The following is a 22,736-nucleotide window of genomic DNA, read 5'->3' as shown; positions in this document are numbered from 1 at the left end:
ATTCAAACATAAACGTCCAATTCGGGTTGTTAGGCATTTGAACGAATCAATACTCATGGCCAAGTTTGTGTTGACAAGGACACCGACACCACCGATACCTCTGCTGTCACATGTTCCGAGGAACAGTTCTTTTCCAGTGTCGAAAACATAATGCTTTCTATGCCTTCTTGTTTCGGTCAATTGATTGACATCGTACTTGATCTTCTGCGCTTGCACCATCAGGTCCTCGATGGATGCTTCTGATGCCAGCATATGTGCATTAAAAGTGCAGTCATTTTAGTCCTTCCTTTTGGCAGCCTAGTTCAGCCAAAGAAAAGTTAATAGCAATAATTTAATTTTTAAATTTCTTAAATTTGGGGATTATACCTGGCAATGCTCAGGGTTTACTTCTGGATTTGCACTCCTCCTAGTGGTGCATGAGAACCAAATGGGATGCAGGGGATTGAACCCTAGTCAGCCATATGCAAGCTGTACTATCACTCTGGCCCAAGTTAATGCCAGTCTTATTTTCAAACTTCTTCAAAAAAATTGAAGAATACATAAAACTTACAAACTCATTTCCGACAACATCACCATGATGTCAAAGTCAGATAAAGAAAACAGAAACTATAAACGCATAAAACTATAAATATCTTTGATGAATTTATATAGATATAAATATCTTCAACAAAATACTAACAAACTGAATTTAGCATTATATTAAAAAGAAAATACACCATAAGAAAATGGTGATAGCTGTATTTTAAGGATGTTCCAAAATACATGCATACATGTATCACATTAATAGAATGAAAGATTAAAGTCATAATCACCTCAATAGATTTAGGATAAGCATTTCATAAAATTCTTTCACACTTTTTCATAAGAACTCTCAACAAAGTGAGGATTGAAGGAATGTACTTAGCCTGACAAAGTCCAAATAATAAGATAAAGGGAACTCACAAAGTGGTGACACTTGTGTTCAACAGAGTACTTGAAGCCAGCACTAAAAGGCATCAAAATTGAAATGGAAGAAGTCAAATTGTCATTATTTGTAGTTGACACAATATTTCATTAGAAAATCCTTAAGACTCAGAACTAATAGGTAATTCAGTGAGCAACAAACAGAATGCAAAATCAGCACACAAAGTTATTTATAGGGAAAAATACTCCCTGGCATGGTTTTGGTAATAGTCTTTTTAACCTGACATAAATAAAACCACAGTCAATAAAATAAAAGGTGGAATTATACCAAAACCAAGTGGAATTATACCAAAATGAAAGCATCTGCATCCCAAAAAAATCAGTTAAGTGAAATGGCAACCTGCAAAATTGGAGAAATTATTTTCAGAAAATATATCTCACAAAGAGTTAGTATCCTAAACACATAAGGAATGCATACAGTTCAATACCAAAGGACAGTCTGAGCTAAAAATAGGCAAAGGATCTAAATAGATATTTTCCCAAAGAACATGGTTAAGAAGCACATGAAAAGATGTTCAACACTATGACTCGTGGAAATGCAAACAAAACCACAACCAATAGCATATCACCTCACGCTGCATAATAAAAAGATAATAGATAACAAGCATTGCAAGGATAATGGGAAAAATTAACATTTATCCTATTCAACAGGAATTTAAATTGGCACAGATAGTAAGTAAGACAGTTCTTTTTAAAACAATTAAAGTAATGGTTCAAAAATGCATTCTGTTTATCCAAGGAAAATTAAACCACTGTCTTGAAAAAGATATTCAACCATATATTCACTGCAGCATTATTCACAAAGTCAAGATGTGCAGAGAACTCAAGTGCCCAGTGAAATAAGAAAATGTGGTAAGCAGCTATGCAAAAGAAAGCTATTCATTGAGAAAGAAGAAAATGCTGACATCCACTTGAATGGATATTAGTTTTTGTTTAATGTTTACCCACCTGTGCCTAGGACTTACCCTTGGATTTGCACTCAGGGATCACTCTTGGTTGTGCCCATGGGACCATGCAGTGCCGGAAACCAAACAGTGGTCAGCCCTGTGCACGGCAGGTGCCTTAATTCTTGTCTATTTCTCTGGCCTGAATGTAGATAAATCTTTAGGAAAATGTGCTCAGTGAGGTCAGTCAGACAAGAATAAGTGCTGTGTAATCTGACATGTGGAATGTTGAGAAATCAAACTGAGAAGAAGGGATGGCCACGGCCAGAGGCTGAGGGCTGGAGGATATGGGAGAGTTGGTCACAGAGAATCCAGCTGTTAGATGAGTAAGTCCTGGGGATGCAACGTATAACATGTGGATGCAATGTATAACGTGGTGACTCTGGTTAACAATACCGTATTCTATACTTGAAAGTTTGCTAAGCGTGTAGATCTGAAGTGTTCCCATCACACCACCCCCACCACCACCCCCCCCCACCAGCAGCAGCAGCAGTAATTATGTGAAGTAAGGGATAGATCACTAATCTTACAAAGGTTATCATTTAATAACATGTAGGCAAATCAAATCATCACATTGCACACCTTAAATTTGCATAATGTTACATGTCAGTTGCATCTCAGTAAAGAGGAAAGAGAACAAGCGGGTGTGGAACTGGCCTGTAGGGTGAGTCACCAGGGATGATGATATGTAAAGACTTTGGGATTAAGATACTTGGTGCCGAAATAGAGGCAATATTCAAGATCTGGAGACTTCACAAAGCCTAGAGGTAGGATTGAAGAACAAGAACTCTGGAAGCGGGGAGGAAAGAACCTTCATGGGGCGTGGAGGAACTTCTTGTTACAACCAGCAAGTGCTCAGTGTCTCTGAAGCCTGGACCATAATCTATACACTTTGGGTGAGGGCAAGTAGAGAGTCATTAATTGCTGTCTGTGAACTAACAGACAGCAATTTAGGCTACAGGACATGGGGCAGGCCGAGTAACAAAGGCATATGATTTTATGCCTGAACTTGAAGAGCATATTCTGGAATATAAACATAAGAAACAGGCATGTTTAGAAGACTAGAAAAATTACAATCATCAATTCAAATTTTCTTAGGATTTAGGAAAATAGATTGGGCCTTTTTTCCAGGATCGTTGTTTTTGGTTCAGTGCACACAAATTGACCAGTATTCCAACAAGTTTAAGTTTGCCACAATGCTTTAACTTCATGAATCTCCTGGTGGTTCTTCCTGGAAGGGTTGCATTCATCACGGGAAGACAAACTGCATGTAGAAGGGGCATCCACAGACTCGGGGGACCATATGGGGTGCCCAGGATCGAACCCGAGTCAGCCATGTGCAAGGCAAGCATCCTATTATGCTGTCCCCAATTTTAACCATTTTGAGCTTTCTACTTTTCTGGAATAAAAGCTAGACTCTGACTGTGGCCTCTGGAACCTAGGAAGGTCTAGTTTCTTCCATTCCCTGCGGCCCTAGTTCATCCCTCCCTTCCTCAATCTCCTTTCTTCTGCTGCTGGCAGAGCCGACCTCTTAGCCCAGGCTGTTCCCGTGCCTGGAACTCACACTTCCTCTGCCAGCTCAGGTCTACTTTCCTTCAGAAAGTCCAGTTACTGCATCCTGTGAGGTCCCGGCTCCCTGGGCTCTGAGGGACTCAGTGGGAGGAAAATCAGTCTCTTTCCTGCGGGCATATGACACATGTCTGTCTTGCACTCCCGACCATCACCACGTGTGTCCTACAGCAGGAGGGGGTGAGCAGCTCTTTGCTGAGAGCGTGGAGCCCCTGAAGCAGCCTCTCGAATGCTCTTCCCATGGAGCCCCCTTTTCAGAGAGGCAAAGAGCCCCAAAAGATGCTTTCCTAAGTCACTTTCCTCCTTTCACGATCTCTTCTTCTCCCCCCTTCTCCCATCAAACTTAAAAGTATCTGTGTTCATGACGATGCACATTTAAGAAAATACCCCAATATAGCTTTTGGGATATTGGATCTGTGGGATCGCTAAGCCACGGAACCCTTACTGCAATAAACATTTTCTCATTGGCAAAGAAAACTCACAAAAGGATCTTTGGGAATAATAAACTCAAATCACATAGGGGATGCTCTCGTCACCTGCACGGGAGGTTCATGAGACCCGTTCAAGGAAAGAGAGACCCACGCCTTAATTCAGCATCCCAAATCGAGTTTCTGGGGGACATACTGAGGCAGCAGGCGGTGAGCTGAGCTTCCTGGTCTACCGCCCATCTATCTCCCAATTCAGGCTGGCTTTGTCTCCTGCGCCCCCTGATCTCTTCCCCTCTGGGAAGCGCCTGTGATGCTTTCCTTGTCTGGAGTAGAACAGGCCCCCAAGACGTCTGCACCCCTCCATCCTCCCTCAGAACAATTCACAAGGAAATGCAGGTGGCCAAGCCTCCTTGGGATACTTGTGTGGCCTCTTGCTCTCTCTGCAGCTGGAGCAGTTACAGGGAGCGGAGCCCTGGTCTCCTGCTGAGGCTCCGGGCCTGTGAGGAGACACAGCTGCCAGGGGGGGGGGGGGGGCTGCCTCCTTCTGTCCCTCACCCGAGCCTCCAAGCAGCTCTGCGCTGAGGTGTTCAGGGCCAGTGACCTGACTTCGAGGGCAGCCCTGGCTGTGTTGAGAGGAAGGCACAGGCCCTGCCTACTCAGGGAGGGAAACAGGCTCCGGCTTCCGGGCGCCTGCCGGCCAGGTTTCCCCACCAGGGCATCCCTTCCGCTTCTGAGGAGCGATTCCTGGGAGGGGCGCCTGGGACGGACAGTCACACCAGGCACCCTGCAAAAGAGAGCATCTAACAGGCGTGGAACCCGAGTTGCTCTGGAGGCCCCAACCGTCACCTTTCCCAAGCCATTGCTTGGATGGCGAACGTTCTGGAAGAGCTTTGTCTTTTCTTGCTTGGAGATTGTAGGTGGGCTTGGCTGACCTGACAGGGCCATGCTGTCCTAGAACCATACATGTTTGTTCAAGAGCAGGAACCTGTGACTGAGGAGCTGTCCCATGGAGAGTGACAGCCGGAGTGGGTGTGTGCAGGATGGGGGCCGGGGTCTCTGGATGCAGCAAGGAGTGGCCTGACTGTGGTCACTGGTAGGACACACTGGGCCATGCTCTGAAGTTCTCTCCTGTTCTCTTTGGCTGCCAAGTGTCCCCTCACTGAGACACACAAACAAATCTCGGAACCTAGTGGCTCTCAGCTGACATGCCTCCGGACTTGGCATTAGGCCACCTTCGCTGGGCCACCCCAGTTGGGAATGGGTGCTGTCCCTCCGCCTGCTCTCCAGGAAGCTTGGTAGCTTCCAGAACTCATTAGAAATGCCAGGTACGGGCTGGAAATGACGACACACGCCGGGCCTCACGGGATAGGGAGGAGCCGCTCCTCTCCTCCCTGACCCTGACAGGACCCTGAGATGCCACCCATGAACAGCCCCTCTGGCTACTTATTAAGCTCCTTAATGGCCATGATCCCAGAGACACACAAACGAATCTTGGAACCGAGCGGCTCTTGGTAGAAATCTCTCCAGACCTAATTATTAAAATTTTAAAATTTCAAGATTGCATGGCTACAAGCGGCCACAAGTGGCCACATGACATCACATGCTATTCACAACCAGCAATAGAAAACAAATTGTCTAATCTTTGGCCGGTCTGAGTGTTGGAGGAAAATTTCAAATCATAATGTTGAGCCTGATGTCGAAATATTGAATGTAATCTAAGTAGAGAGAGAGAGTAATGTGGAAATTATTTACCACACAGGTAGGGGTAGGGGTGGCAGGGGGGCTATACTGGGGTTGTTGGTGGTGGGAAATGTGCACTGGGGAGGGGATGGGTGTTTGATCATTGTATGACCGAGACTCAAACACAAAAGCTTTGTAACTGTTCTCACGGTGATTCAATAAACAAATTAAAAATGAAAAAAAAATTTTTAAAAAGTGTCCCCTGACTGAGGACTGCCCCTGGGGGTCTGCTTGGGTCCCCAGCAGAGGTGCTGCCCCTCTGGATACTGTCCTCACCCTGTCCCCAGAGGTCTGCACCAGGCCTGGCAGACGGCACTAAAGGTGGCTCATGAGGAGGCAGCCCTGGGGCAGGTTGCCACTAGAGCTCTAGGTGCTTCCTCACAGTCACTGGGGCTCCCTGGCCCCAGAACTCCTTGGGGAATTGGTCTGAGGGGCTCAGCTCATCCCCCAGCTTCCCGCAACCCCCCAGCCCCATGGATCAGATTGTGCTCAGCTTGTGAGACTGAAGGAGCACCTGCACCCTGGGCAGCATGTGACCAGGCTTGCCCGGAGAAAGAGCCCTGCATGGAGGGGGTCCCCGGGGCCTGGCCGCGCCCCAGACAGCAGACCTATCCCGGTCCTTTACGGCTTTTCAATACTTTATTCTCACGGCCACGGTACACACCCAAATTATTCTTGTGGTTTCAAAGATGAAGAAGGACTCTTGTGTGTGGGGGGGGGTGTCTGGGAGCTGGAGCAGGCTCAGGCCCAAGCCCACACCTTCTAGCACTAGCCCAGATTGCCAGCACCTGCATGTGCCTGTCATCCTGGGTGACCTGGTGTGGGAAGTCCTTTGCCCTGGACGGATGAGATTTGCTGTTCAGAGGCTGCTTTTCACAGTGCTGAGTTAGAGCGGGCAGAACTGACTTCATTTTTGATCATTAGAATTAGTTGATGGGCTGGAGTGATAGCACAGTGGGTAGGGCATTTGCCTTGCATGCATCCAACCTGGGTTCGATTCCTCCGTCCCTCTCGGAGAGCCCGGAGAGCTACCGAGAGTATCTCGCCCACATGGCAGAGCCTGGCAAGCTACCCGTAGCATATTCGATATGCCACAAACAGTAACAACAAGTCTCACAATGGAGACATTACTGGTGCCCACTCAAGCAAATTGATGAGCAACGGGATGACAGTGACAGTGACAGTGGCAAAATTATGTGATATATTTCTGATTTCTGGCCCTATGCAGTCCAAACTAATCACCTCCAAAAGGGACTTTTCTTTCTCAGCCTGGCCTGGGAAACTCACGGGATGGAATTTCTTTGACTTCTCTGCAGTTTGGAGCTTCAAGCTAGGACTCAGGTCACGGACCCTCGGTCAGAGGGGGAGGGGACATGGACAACCCAGTCTCCATCTGCTTCCGGATGCAAGGTCCAGGGCTGTCCGTGTCACAAGATGGATGGGACAGGTGTGGGCGTCCCTCCCTTCCTCCTGGATGGCCTGTTTGCTGAATCCACATCAATCTGAGGAAAGTTCTCAGGCTCCTAAAATAAATCTCTTCATTCAGGGTCCCTCCCTCTCACTCTGTCTCCCTCTCCTTTCACTCTGTCTCTGTTTCTCTCTTGGTTGCTGTCTTTCTCTGTCTCTCGGTCTCTCTTCTTCTCTGTCTCTCTGTGTCTCTCTGACTCTCCCTCCCTCCCTTCCCAAGTCCCCACACTCTTATACCCTTCTTGGAGCCATAGAAAGTTCTAGTGTCTTCCTTCCCACATCCCTGTGGCCCCAGACTCCTGTGCAGCTGGTGTCTGGGATGGAGTGGCGGCCAGCTGATGGGCCAGGCTGCCCTGGAGAGCAGTGCACTGCTCCCTGTTTCCTCAGAACACGGATTCCCAATTTTAAGGGAGCCTTTCATCAGGTGTTCCCTCTCCCAGGGTACAGCTGTCCCTTGATAGCCTCAGGGCATCGGTTCCAGGACTAACTGGGATAAAACGCATGGGTGTTTATGGTGCTGGGTGAAATGGTGCAGTATTTGCACATAAACTAGGCACGCCCAGCTGGCGGCAAGTTCCAGTCGTCTTTAGGTAAGTTCTAATATCCAAAATCCATAAACGCGGTGTAAAGAGTTGTTACAGGCATTGCTAGGGGGTAATGAGTGGGGGAGAGCCTGGAGCCAGAGCCTGCTCCAGCTCCCAGGATAGACATACCTCCACCATCCTGACCACAGGGCACAACATTTTGATCACGGCTGGGGGAACCTTGGGGTCCCATGCGGTCTTGGAGGGTTGGTGGGTTTTGATCTGAGAGCCGCCTCTCTGTCCTGCCGCCCCCTCAGACCTCCCCGCCCTGCCTGCCTGGGACTTATACTCAAGTTAGGGCGCCAGCAGAGAGGGCAGGGGGCATGACATGCACAATTCCATCTCCTTGGAAGTTAATGGTGAGCAAGTTTCAATTATTTTCTGGCCCCAGAGACCTGGGTTGTCTGAAGTCCAGCCATGTGGGCGACAAGAAATCTTAGCGTGGTGGCAGGGCAGAATCTGGGTTCTCAGTCTCTAAAAGAACCATGAATGAGTTACTCACTCTGGCAGCAACTCAATCCCACCCCTGCTGCTAGAACACCCCAACATTGCCTTCATTGTCACTGTATCACTCTATCACTGTATCACTGTCATCCTGTTGTTCATTGATTTGCTTAAGCAGGCACCAGTAACGTCTCCATTCGTCCCAGCCCTGAGATTTTAGCAGCCTCTCCTTACTTGTCCTTCCCAACGGTGCCATGTTGGAGGCTCTTTCAGGGTCAGGAGAATGAGACCCGTTATTGTTACTGTTTTTGACATATCGAATACGCCATGGGGAGCTTGCCAGGCTCTGCTGTGTAGGCAGGATACTCTCCTCTAGGAGAGCTTTCCAGGCTCTCCTAGAGGAACAGAGAATGTGTATAAGAGCTTTCCAGGCTCTCCTAGAGGAACAGAGAATGTGTATAAGAGAATACAAGCAAGTATGTTAAAACCAAACACATGTTTGCTGCTTTAGGTACATCAGTGGGCTAGGCTATAAGAGGTTTTATTTGCGGCTGCACACTTCCAGGAGCTTTGTTTTATAGTCTCTGGATCTTGGCCATTGATGGGATTACATGGTGTTGGGGGGTGGTTTGTGGGTGTGGTTGCCAAGCTACTGGAAAATGGGGGATCTGGGTGGAGGAGGCCCAGTCCCGATTGGAGCAGGCTTGGAGATCTCAGCCTGGGTCCCGCATACCTGGGTTCCTCTTCCAGTTCCTTCATATGTGGGCTTGTTTGAGCATATGGAGAGTGGCCTTGAGCATGGCTGTGGCTGGGTTTCAGAGGTTTTTAGCTGCTGGGGTTCTGCTTGAGGTGAGGAGGGAAACTCAACCCTCCCTCCTCTGAGGGGCCCTGGTGAAGACAGCCTGGCTCAGGGGTGGGAGATTCTGCATCGTTGCTCTCTTCTGGGATCTTTGTTTTATAATCTATGGATCTTGGCCATTGATGGGATTACATGGCGCCGAGGTGGTTGCCTTCATCATATGTGCCCTTACTGTATTTATAACACGCTCACCGGTCTACCTGTTTCTTTACTTGTTCATTATCTGCATTCAGTTACCCCTTCCTGCCCCCATTTACTAACGTATCAGTGGGAGTTGGTTGGGGCTGGGTAGCAACATTCTCACTGCCACTGAGTCTCTAGTTCCCAGAACAGTGCTGAGAGTGGGATCAGTTTTCTACCAACGTCTCTTGAAGGAAGAAGTGACCTGACACATACTCCAGTGCTCTCGCTTGATTTGGCTTGGCAATAATGGTTCACACCAGCCCAGAATTATGAAGTGTCTCCTAGAGATGTTCAGTCTCTCCATCTTTTACCTAGAAATCCACAAGAACAAACCCAGGGAAGGATCCATTCCTTTCCTTGTATGGCTTAGACCATTTCAGGGGCCATTTGTTCTAAAGTTTAGTTTTAATTTTTGTTTATCCTCACTCACTTCTTTTTAATATTGCATACCACTCTCTTATCTTCTGGTAACATTACTTCTGCTATTAATGTCCACTGAACTTTTTATCCAAGTAGGCAGAGAGTCTCTTGCCCCTGTGCCTGGCTGTCTTCCCCGGGGCCCTTCGGTTTCCATCCCCATCCCGAGCAGAGCTCCCAAGGCCAAAGACCTCCAGAGCCTAGCCACAGCCATGCTCAAGGCCCCTCTCCACACTTTCGGATGAGCCTCATGCATGAAGAAACCGACAGAGGAACCCAGTTGTGTGAGACCCGGGCTGAGACCTCAAAGCCTGCTCGGATCGGGACTGGGCCTCTTCCGCCCAGATTTCCCATTTTCCAGTAGCTAGGTGGCTACACCCAAGGACTGCCCCTGGCACCATGTAATCCCACCAATGGCCAACATTCAGAGACTATAAAACCAAGCTCCTGGAAGCGGCCACGTGACATCTTATAGCAGAGTTTTCCCTCTGGGAGAACCTGGCAAGCTACGGAGAATTTCCTGTCCACATGGGAGAGCCTTGTAAATTCTCCATGGTGTAATTCATATGCCATTACAAAACCAAACCCAGTAACAATTCATATGCCATTACAAAACCAAAACCAGTAACAATGATGGGTCTCATTCCCCTGACCCTGAAAGAGCCTCCAATGTGGCACCATTGGAAAGGATGAGCATAGAGAGCCTTCTAAAATCTCAGGGCTAGGACGAAAGGAGACGTTACCGAGACTGCTCGAGAACTTCGACGATCAATGGGATGATGATGATTATAATGATGATGATGAACTTTTTATTTTCTTTTATCTGTTATTGTCATGTCCTTGTATTTCACAAATAGATAAAATCGTCCAGTGCTTGTCATTTTCTGACTTATTTTGCTTCCCATAATCCCATTGAGAACCTTTTATTTTATTGCATTTAAAAAAAATCAGGATAATCTCCCATTGTGAACGTATGGCGTCCTCTTTAGCCAATCAATTGACAATGGGAACTTTGGTTGCTTCTGTATTTTGGCTATTATGGATAATGCTGTGACAAACACAAGGGTAAAGACAGTTTTTCATGTCAATATTTTCATACTATTTAGAGAGAAAAACAGGAGATTCCCTGGTATATTTGTCTTAAGTTTCTTGAGGAAACTCCATAGAATTTTCCAAAATGGCGGCACCAATTTTATTCCCACCAACAAGGCATGAGCATTCCTTTTTCTCTATACTTGTCATTGCTGCTATTGATGTAAATCATGATCACAGGTGTAAGGTGACATTTCCTAGTGATCTTAACCTGAATTTCTCCACCCTCATCTACTTCTCAGTTCTCTGAATAATCTTTGTGGAGGAGGAGGGCCATCTATGTGTTCCTATCCCATTGCTTTGAAGGAAGCTAATAATCAAAGATGGCCACAGTTGATATGTTTTTATAGTTCTTGCAGCATCTGAAGGGCTCAGCTAGGGAGTAAGTGGCAGCAGTGGTAGAGCCTGGACGACTCCTGGGAGTTGGGTGGAAACAACAGACTTCTTTCTGGGAGTCTGAGAGAAGAGCATAAGGTCATTACCACAATTTACCAGCCAAATTTCCTCTCCCATGCTGGAAGCAACACCACCAAGCTCATATTGGCGTCAATAGGTTACTCAAAGATTATCTATCCATCTCTTCCCACGATGAATACTGTAAATGTGGAAAAATAAGGCATTTCACTTAGAAAAAGAAGATTATTTAGATTTTCTAAAATCTCATCCAGGAAGATGATAAGCCAAAATAAGATTAAGTTCTCTTTGTTGATAACCTTTCGCATAGTTTGAAAGAAACTAGAACAACAAATAACGCCTGCGAAAAGGGCAAATATTATGGTTCTGCTGCCTGGACACAGAGCAGCTGAGCCTAAAAGTCAGCACTGGAAGAGGAGGACCAGCAATGTGCCTCAGAGGGGGTGGGGATGGGCCCACTGCACAGATGTCCTGTGCTTTTTTTTTTTTTTTTTGATCCATCCAGAGTTCAGCTTAGCTCAGATTCCCACACTGGCTCCTGAGATTATATTTCCCCCCTGATATTTCCTTGGCTACTGACTTGACCAGCACTTTGACGCATCCCCCAGCTCTCTCCTGTACTTTCCACTGCAGCTGCTCTAATTCAGGGCTCAGGATGTCCCACGGCCCTATTATGTACGCCAACTCATGTGGTCTAGGATGTCCCACGGCCCCGTTATGTACTCCAACTCATGTGGTCTAGAGCGCCGGCAGCCAGCTCCACTCCATGTGGTTTCTTAGTGTTGGTTTTCAGTTTTTAAATTCCTTTCAGCAAGGCTTTTTGTCCCGGGGCCTGGGACTGGAGGCCTGGATCTGGCCCCCCAGACTGCATATGCACACACACCCCTTCCCGCCAATGTGCCAGGAGCAGGGTTGGGCACACCCAGGGGTGTGTACTCAGGGATCACACCTGGCAGTTCTGGGGAGGGAACCCAGGGTGACTGTGTACAAGGTAAAGGTATCCCCGCTGTCCTGTCTCCCTGGCCCTGTCTCTTAGGGTTTCAGGGTGAGCCACACACAGGAGACCCTGTTGTCTGACTGACTAAACTCAGCCCCTATCTCGCTGGCTGAAGCGCCTGCTGACTGCCACTCTGTCTACACCTTTCACGTAGGCGTGAACTCTCAAACCTGGTGGAGAAGCTCTGCATGACTGCTACCCCCTCAGCTGGTAGCGAGAGTGACCTGGGGTGAGGAGCTCTGGCTGTACTCTGATCAATAGGGAACCTGATCGGCAGGAGGAAGGAAGGGGAGGTGACAGGCGCTGGGGATGCTCTGATGGAGCCCTGGAACTGGGGTTCTGTGTCCCCTCAGTCCCCAGGTGTGCAGACAATGGCCTGACCACTGTGGCTGCCAAGGGTCACTCTCAGGGCAGAGAGACCTGCTCACCCGCAGGGAGGGCATTTAAGACAACAACACTGTCTCTTTGCCTAATATTTGCTGTTCTGGGTCAAGCCCGACTCGTTACACACACTCCTGCCTCTTCCCAGCAGACGCCCACACCTGCTTCCTGGATTCCCACCAGGGGAAGGGCAAAGTTACAGGCTCCTTCCTCTCAGGATGGAGCCAGCCCCACTGAACCTCCTCATCTGTCCTCACACCTCCAGAAGGTGAGAGAATTAGAGAGCACGCATATTTCTAGAAAGGTCCCTTGGTTGTTAGCCTGAGGTCTCAGACTCAGTCCTCACAACACATATCATGTGTCTGTGCTTGATGGGACTCCCCGGCTCCTCCAGGGCTTGCTCACTCGTGGATGGCGTGTGAGCTAGACCACAGACTCAGCTGAATGGAACTGTCAACTGGAGGTTACCGGCATGCATTGGTATCACGGGTAAGAAGCAAGCCAGGTGTGAATGCCTCTGTGTGTGAAATAAAAGCAAGCATCAGCCAGGCACCCACACACCCGATATTCTCCCTGGCAGCTTCTTATTTTCCCCCTTGGGGGTGCCTCCCCAGCAGTGCTCAGGGGCCTAATCCTGGGAAGTCTTGACCAACCGGATGGAAGTCTCCGTGCCTCAGTCCAAGGGGCTGGTGCTGCTTGGGCCCGTATGATGCCGCTGCAGAGTTGGGGTCCACCAGAGCCACCCATGGACCCTGAGTCATCTCTGGGCCCCTCTTTTTAAAATTGACTCACCACAAAATACACAGTTACAGAGTTGTTCATGACTGGGTCTCAGTCATACAATGTCCCAGCACCCATCCCTTCACCAGTGTACATTTCCACCACCAGTGTTCCCAGTTTCCCACCCGCCACTCACCCCCACCCCAGCCTGCCTCTACAGTAGGCACTTTATCTCTCTCTCTTTCTCTCTCTCTTTGGGAATTATGGTTTGCAACACAGGTACTGAAAGATTGTCCTGCATATCCCTTTACTTCCTTTCAGTACTCAGTTCTTGTCCAGAGTGATCATTTCCAAAATTCATTTCCATAATGGCCCCTTCTCTTTCCTAGCTACCTTCCTCCAACGTGCCCCACTTGTCCCCCACTTGTGGCAAGCTTCCAACCATGTACCAGTCCTGTGAACCCGCATTCCTACTGACCTTGGGTATTCCTCTCGTACTATGTTTTTTTATGTCCCAGAAACGGGTGCAATCATTCTAATTCTGCCCCTCTTCCTCTGACTCATTTCACTCAGTGTGACACAGTCCATGTCCATCCATTTACAAGCAAGTTTCTCGACTTTATTTTTCCTTCTGGCTGCATAGTATTCCATTGTGTAGATCACTGTATCACTGTCATCCCGTTGTTCATCGATTTACTCGAGCAGGCACCAGTAATGTCTCCATTTGTCCTAGCCCTGAGATTTTAACAACTTCTCCTTACTTGTCTTTCCCAACAACTGGGGGCTCTTTCAGGGTCAGGGGAATGAGACCTGGTCTTGTTACTGTTTTTGGCACATTGAACATGTCATGGGGAGCTTGCCAGGCTCTGTTGTGCATCGTGTAGATATACCATAATTTTTCACCAGTCGTCTATTCTCAGGTGCTTGGCCTATTTCCAGATCTGGCTACTGTGAATAGTGCTACAAAGAGCATAGGAGTGTGGATGCATTTCTGTGGTGTGTTTTTGCTTCTTTTGGTGTGGGAGGGGGGGTCACACCTGGCAATGCACAGGGGTTACTCCTGGATCTGCATGCAGAAATCACTCCTGGTGGTGCTCAGGGGACCATATGGGATGCTGGGGATCGAACCCAGGTCGGCCACATGCAAGGCAAATGCCCTACCTGCTGTGCTATCTCTCCAGCCCCTGCGGTGTGTTTTTGTCTGGGCCCCTCTTGTAGAACATGCTCACTTCACAGTTTTGGTCATGAACTACATGTGGTGCTCCAGTGAGGATCTCCCTTTGAGGTGCCGCTGGGTGAGAAGCAGTGCTCCCCGGAAATGGGATGCTGGACTGGAGACACACAGCTTTCCAGGGAGGGGAGAAGAGAAAGGCAAGCCTGGGATTCAAGTCTTTCAATGCTGGGAGGCCAATTGGAGCAGCTGAAGGAAGATCCTGGTAGGGGTTGAGTTGTGTCACTCACCCCAAAGTCCTATATTGGACCCATAAGCCCTGGTATATTCGAATATGTGCTAGTGTTAAATGGGGTCACGGAGGGTGTAGTTGAAGAGGAGGGGCTCTTAGTCTAACAGGACTGGGGTGCTTATAGGCAGATGGGGCATCTGCAGAGATGCAGCGCTTCAGACCCCAGCCCAGACTCAGAACTGGAGTCCCACTATCTTGCTGAACTGCTCCAGGTACACACCCCAGGAGCCCAGAGGTTAAAATCCCCAGCACCCAGTGTTAGGAGAAGAAAAGCACACTTCCGTTTTGGGAGGAATATAGCATCTTGCAGCACTCGGGGCTTACTCCTGGCTCTGCACTCAAGGGTCATTCCTGGTGGGACTGAAGGACCCTATGCGGTGCCAGGGATTGAACCTGGGTCAGCTGTATGCAAGGCAAGTGCTTTAGCCACTGTACTGTCTCTCCAAAGCTGGAACACACATTTCTCAGCACCCTCTGAAGGAACCAGCCCACGTCTTTGTCTCAGACATCTGTGTGACACCACTCCCTCATCCCCACATATGTTCTCAACATATTTTTTTTGCTATAAAATATACATAAGAATGGCTTTCACCACTTTACAGGTGATAAACACTGGAAAGCATGATTTCCCCACGGAACCATGACTCAAAGTTAGGTCAGCAATGGTACAGCTTGTCTTGGCAGCCTTCCTATTTAAATTTTAAATGCAAGGGGTCAGGGAGATAGGACAGGAAGTAAGGCACAGCCTTTTTACACCTGGCTAGTGAGTGAGTTATGGGAAATGAAGATTTTTTTTTTGCAGCTCTAAATCATTTAAAAAAGGGATTTCCTTTGGCTTTCCCATTTTCTTTGTCTCAGAACCAAGTTCTTCATGGAGACCCTCTACTTCAAAAAAGAATTTGGTTCTCCCAGAGACACTAACTTTGGAGAGAGGACATTTCTTTTGAGAGAACCTGAACACCTGCAGCCAAGCCTGTTCATAGAGTGTGTGACTCACTTCGGTCAGAATAAGGGATCCAGGTCCACTTTCTTCACTGAACAACTGCTCCCTGTAAACATTTGCTGGGAGCCAGGTCTTGGAAGCACAAGGCTTCCTGCCTGCCAGGTTCCTTGGTGTGGCTGAGTCTCCTCTCCCTTGTAACAGAATTCCCAGCGGATCCCCCAGAAACTACCACAAGACTCAATGACCTGGTCTGACCCTATTTTTCAACAATGATAGAATACCCTGGGATTTAAGTGGCCTTTCAGTGGTTTAGTCTGTTCTCCATGAATTCACTCTTTAACCTTATTTTCTCCTCCAACTCTTTAAAAGAAGGTGCCCCTAATTTGTATCTACCCTCTTGCATTCACTGTCACATGAGCTAAGCCAAAATAAAGAATGTGAGGTCAACTTCATTCCGCAGTTGAAGATGAGGGAGCCTTTAGAAGGGGCCAGAGGCGTCCAAGTATTTGTTTCTACCACCTAATTATGCTACTAGAAGCCTCAAACCAGGCCTTGCTTCCCTAGTGGTGTGGATGTGGGAGATACTGGCATCTTATTTTTGCCTCCAGGCAGACTGAGTCATGGATGAGAATTAATGCGTGCAAAAATGATGAACAACTTGCAGTGCACTTGGTTATCTGCACCCAAGAATTCGAAACTTTCCAGAAAAAAGGAAGTTCGGCTATCCAGGAGGGTCTTCAGTTGTCTGTTGATTTCGGGTTTTTTTTTTGTTCCCTTCAAGCACAGGAATGAAAGTCTGATAAAGAATGCCCCCTTCTCTTAGGAGATTCAGAATATTCTGGTTTGACGTTAGCCCCTCACTAGAACCATCTCTATAGGGATGCCCGAACAGCTCTAACTTGAATATTGATGAAAGGCTCCAGACTAAAGCTGAGCCCAATTAATGATTTGTCAGGGCAGCTCTTCTTCCTGGGAAGACTTTGGGACGACTGACTGTCCTCCTTGATTCTGCCCTGGTGGACTGGTCAGCCTAGCATTTCCACCTGTGGCCAGTGCAGCTCTCTGGAGTTTGCTGCTTTGAGGACTTGCCCAACCAGCCATGTCCCTGGTCTGAGAAACATTCACAGATACTTTCCACCAAGCAGTTTTCAGATAGGTCTAAGTCCTCCTTCAACTGGAAAAATATCATAGAAGCAACTCAAGCAAAGAACTACAAAAGGAGGAACTACATCCTCCTTTTTCAGTGATCTGAAAGATCACTCTCAAGAGAGTAAACTCTGTTTTTTCTATTAGTCACTTAAAGCATATTTTTTATTAATTCAAATTAATTGTTGTTTATTGATCTATAAAGCAGTCATACCATCTCACATCATTTAACAGTGAAAATATATACTGAGAAATGCATCATCAGGCCATTAGTGTTTGGTCATTGTGACAACTCAAGATTCACAATGGATTTTGTGGAGATACATGTTGGAGATACAACAAACAAAACGACAGGAAATTGAATCAAGCTTGAAGTAGGAGATTCAATAAGCATGAGATGAATGAGGCTGGGTAAAACAGTGCAGCATGACTATGACATCACTGAGCAATGGAATCATCACATATGTGGCCCACTGCTGACCATAGTGTCCTTATGCGGCTTATGGTTGTAGATCGTTCATGCTCCAGAAAATTGCTACATAAAGATACGCTGAGTTTTAAGGTCTTCAATTAGTTCCTCTGTATTAATTTCTCTGGGTACTTTCAGAATCTGCTAAAACTCTGAGAGTTCATTACCAAGAAAATTCTTGTGTGATGGATATGAATATTACGTCAGGTCACATTGACCTGAGATTGTTGCTTCTACACCAATCCAGCCACTCATAGAGACAACATGTTCCTTGTAAGAAATTAGATGTTTGATCATGTTGTTCTGATTCACATGAGGTTGAAAGCCAGGAACTCACTGACATTCTTCTCTGCCCCAGTCTCTTTGATCACCATCATTGCAAAGCGGAGATTAGTGTCCATGAATTTTGGTATTTTTTAATTTGCATATTTTTTGGTGCTGGGGGGTGGTGTCAAACCCAGGTCCTTACACATGTAAGGCACGTGCTCTGCTGCCAAGCTAATTAATTTCCAGCTATACTGATGCACTTTGGTGGAAAAAATTCCATGAATAGAAGGTTTAGCTTTGGCTTTGTTTCACATGTTCTTTGTGACAGTGCCAGGGCTTGAAGGCTCCACGGCTGAGTCCTTCACCCAGCCCCGTGGCTCATGTGCTCTTATGAAACTCACAGGAGCAATATTCCATGAGACCCTGGCAAGGGCTGAAGAACATTCCCACCAGCCTTTGGGGAGGTGTGGCACCTCTGCAAATGAACAAACAGAGGTTCAGAGCAGCTTAGCAAACCCACAAAGGTGCGAAGACTGGTAAGGGGCAGCCCCCGGGCCTGACTGCTCCCGGGTGCCACTCCCAGTCTCGTGCCTCCCTCTTCTCCTCCTGGCTCTCAGCCGTCACTCTCCGCTCCCTTCCTGTGAGCCAGACACAACCCTCCCTTCGGTGCCATCAGAATAGCAATCGTCTTGCCTGATGTGGTCTTGGCTGAACCCAAAGCTCCTTGGTACAGTGCCCAGCCATAGCAAACCACCTCCAGGGAGAGCGGGGAGAAGAAGTCGAAGGGAAAACCATCTACACAATCCTCAATGGAGGGGGGCTGTTCTGCCACCGGCCGGGGTAAGTGGGCCCTGGTCAGATTCCCCTGGGGGCATCAGCCCACCTGAGAAATACCTCTTAGTAGGGCCGAGGTGGCCGTGACCAGCCAGGCATTTGTCTTGTTCCAAACACACTGTGAAGGAACTATGGATGTCCCCCTCTCCCGCTGCCCCCTTCCTGGCTTTTCCACCCCTGTGCCGTGTCACCGAGCAAATCAGGGTGTCTGGCCTGCGTGAGGGGACACGTGAGGGGACACGTGGCACGTGCTGGCTGACTGGAGCCGGCTCCGATCCCCGCCCTCTCTGTCCCACGGGGCTCCGTTTGTTCAAGGACTGTGTGTTGTTTAGCTTGGATGCGAAGATCAAAACACAGCTTGGGTGCGCCTGCGGGGGTCTGTTTTATGGCTTTCAGTGAAAGAAAAAAATCTGTTTACTGAGAGTTGAGGCAAGAATGTGCCTGAAGGCTAATGTGCAGGATCCCTGGGAGATGTCATCGGGTTTGCTTTCATGGCTCTGTTTGGCTCTGCTTGAAAAGTCCTGTCCATTTGGAGACACCGGCTCTTTGTACGTGCCATGGGCAGATGCGAGCTAGAGCAAGCCCGCCTGGGCGCCTCGGGCTCCGCTCAGGCCCCCACACCCCGGCTCCCTCCGGCTTTCCAGGGAGAAGGGGGCTCCTATGGCCTTGGCATGCAGTTTGTGTGAAGTGAGTGTTTTCCTAGGGAATCCTTCCCGAAGTGCTCTCTCCCTGTTGTGGGACCCCGAGGCTGAAGCCACACGAGCAGGCAGAGCCGTCCATGTGTTCAGGTTCTTGGCTAGGACCGAGCAGCTGGGCTCCCTCTGAGTCTGAAGTAATGTTCCTTGCCAAGTAATATTTCGTTCTGTGTGGCAAGGGGCAGGCTGAGCCAGATGCCCACGTTTCCTGGCCTGAGAAATTAAGCAACTTATAGAGGGCTCTGCCAGGGATGTGTGGGTGGACAGACGAGTGGAGGGACAGGTTGTCAGCAGCTGCTGCTGTTGCTGCCTCTGCTGGCACAAAGCAGGGAGCATGGACCCGTGGAGGAGGCGGCCGGTGAGTGAAATCACAGTGTGGAGACCTGTGGGCCAGCGCGTACCATGGACGACTGTCTGGGGGGTGGGGACCGCCCCTTTGGGAGGGCGTGGCTGCAGAGGGAAGCCGTGGAAGTCAGCACTGTCCCAGGGCAAAGGTGTGTTGAATCGCCTTTCTTTCGGCAGCAAGCGGCTCCTGGAGGATCTCAGGAGTGACTGGGCTGGTCAGGGGCCCCTTGGGTGGGGAGGTGGCAAAGCACCAGAATGGACCTAGAAGAAGCTGAGCCCAGCCCAGCGCTTCAGGGTGTGACTGGCCATAGATGCAGTTGGGGGCTTGTGGCACGAGGGACCCCAGCGGACTCTCATCCCTGGTTTCCCAGGCAGGTCGGAAAGCACCAGGCATGCTGTGTTCTTGCTGGTTCCACTGAGAGGGGAGACCCGGACCCTCAGGCTGCATCTGTGGGGAAGACGAAGTTCAGGAAGTTTGTGTTGGAAGCTGGAGCCAGGACACGTGTGTCTTGGCCGAGAGCCGCACCCCAAAAAGGGCAGGTCCACAAACCACAGCGTCACAGGAGCAGCCAGAGCTGAAGCAAAAGGCGGCCGCTGTGAGGGGCCACTTCCCCTCAGATGTGCTCGCCGTGGTATAAGCAGAAACGGTGAGTCCCGGCGTTGCCAGGAACGTTGCCTCCTGCTCCCCTTAGCTGAGTTGAGGGGCTGGTGACAGATGACGACCAACCTCATCTCCTGGGCTTGGAGCAAATTTCAGGGTGTCAGGTAGTGGGAGGGGCATCCCCAGAGGAGAGATAAATCTCCGTGTCTGCCCTCAGTGGTAGAAATTTCTTCTAGTTCTTTCCGCCTGCAGAGCAGTGCCAGCTCTTGTCCGTCTAGAAAGCTCCAGCTTTTCTTCTGCAGGGCCCGCGGGCTTCCTTTGTTCACTGATTCATTAGCAGTTTCCTGATTTCAGTCCAGATGCTCCCCAGGACGTGAGTCTCATGGAGCCTTTGCTTTCTGGTGTGTTTTGACCATTTTAAAAGGCATGTCTAGCTCATGGGGGGGGGGAGAGAGAGAGAGAGGCAGAGAGACAGAGAGAGACAGAGAGAGACAGAGACAGAGAGACAGAGAGACAGAGACAGAGACAGAGAGACAGAGACAGAGATAGAGACAGAGAGAGACAGAGACAGAGAGATAGAGACAGAGAGGCAGAGGCAGAGACAGAGATAGAGATAGAGACAGAGAGATAGAGACAGAGAGACAGAGAGAGATAGAGACAGAGAGAGATAAAGACAGAGAGAGACAGAGACAGAGAGACAAAGAGAGTACAGGAGGTAAAGCATTTCTTGCACTTGCCTAAGCCTCCCCCTCCAAACTCTGGACATCACATACAGCGCCCCCAAGCACAGCCAGGGCTCACATCTGATCCCAAAGCCAGGATAGGCTCAGAGTGTCCTTCACTGGGTGTGGCCCCCAAACCAAACCAAACCAAATAAAAGCCCACCTGAATCAGGTCAGTGTGACACTTTGCTCTGCTTCCTGTGTGGCCGCATGCCCCTGACATCCTCACACCTTCGTGTCCACTGTGGCTCAGAGGAAGCCTCAGGGGCAGGAGGAAGGTCCACAAGTGGCAGGAAAGGGAGACAGAGTGTGGTGAGGGGCAGCAAACCCTACAGAGAAAGGCGACCCTCCCCCCCCACACACACCAGCTTCTGTGCCTTTGCCCGTTTTCTAACATACTTTCCAGTCTGGAACTCCCATAAACATTGGCACTGGCAGCTCCACACCGTTATGAAATGTTTGGGTGATAGAATGATCTTGGGATGCTGAATGCAAACCAGGGACCACAGTTATTGATGAAAAGCTGGTGGGCGGGTGACTTTGTAGCTGGTAGGGGCAGTTTCAGGGGAACGTTGGCAGAAGTTTTATGGGGCAGTTCCCATAAGACATACCTGCTCTGTGAAGCTTTGCAAGGTAATTCAGGGCAGAGAAGCAGCAAGGCAAATAGGTCCAACAGGAATTCTGGTGTGCGTGTTTGCTTGCAGACAGCTGAGAGAATTGTGTTGTGCTTCACGAACATGAAAGTTGGCCTACTGGGTGCCTGGTCTAAACTCTTTCAAATACAGACTCAATGCTTGTTCAGCCCACAGGGCAGGCATGTACTGAAACCCCCATTTTATTTTATTTTTTTAAATTTATTTTTAAAAAACGTATTTATTTTTTAATTAGTGAATCACCGTGAGGGTACAGTTACAAATTTTTACATTTTCATGCTCGTGTTTCCCTCATACAAAGTTCGAGAACCCATCCCTTCACCAGTGCCCATTCTCCATCACCAATAAACCCAGCATCCCTCCCACTCCCCAATCCCATCTCCCCCCACCCCACCCTGCCTCTGTGGCAGGGTATTCCCTTTTGTTCTCTCTCTCCAACTGGGTGTTGTGGTTTGCAATAGGGGTGTTGAGTGGCCATTGTGTTCAGTCTCTAGTCTACATTCAGCACCTATCACTGTTCCCCGCATGGCCTCCAACCACATTTTACTTGGTGTTCCCTTCTCTGCCTGAGCTGCCTTTTCCCCAGAATGTGAGGCCAGCTTCCAAGCCATGGAGTCAACCTCCTGGTACTTATTTCTACTATTCTTGGGTGTTAGTCTCCTACTCTGTTATTCTATGTTCCACAGATGAGTGCAATCTTTCTATGTCTGTCTCTCTCTTTCTGACTCATTTCACTTAGCATGATACTTTTCATGCTGATCCACTTATATGAGAAGTTCATGACCTCATCTTTTCTAACAGCTGCATAGTATTCCATTGTATAGATGTACCAAAGTTTCTTCAACGAATCATCTGTTCTAGGGCACTCGGGTTTTTTCCAGAGATTCTGGCTATTGTAAATAGTGCTGCAATGAACATATAAGTGCATATGTCATTTCGACTACACTTTTTTGCTTCTCTGGGATATATTCCCAGCAGTGGTATTGCTGGGTCAAATGGGAGCTCAATTTCTAATTTTTTGAGAATCATCCATATTGTTTTCCAAAAGGGCTGAACCAGTCGGCATTCCCACCAGCAGTGTAGAAGGGTCCCTTTCTCCCCACATCCTCTCCAACAGCGGTTGCTTTTGTTCTTTTGGATGTGTGCCAGTCTCTGTGGTGTGAGGTGGTATCTCATGGTTGTTTTGATCTGCATCTCCCTGATGATTAGTGACGCAGAGCATTTTTTGATGTGCCTTTTGGCCATTCGTATCTCTTCCTTGGGAAAGTGTTCTGATGGGGTTGGATGTTTTCTTCTTGTAGAATTCAATCAGTGCTTTATATACCCTTGATATCAACCCCTTATCTGATGGGTATTGGGTAAATATCCTTTCCCATTCTGTAGATTGTCTTTGTAT

This window comes from Sorex araneus, chromosome 4 (assembly GCF_027595985.1).
Source record: "Sorex araneus isolate mSorAra2 chromosome 4, mSorAra2.pri, whole genome shotgun sequence".
Lineage (NCBI taxonomy): Eukaryota > Metazoa > Chordata > Mammalia > Eulipotyphla > Soricidae > Sorex > Sorex araneus.
The sequence above is the reverse complement of the archived record's forward strand: the minus strand, read 5'-3'. Positions refer to the sequence as shown.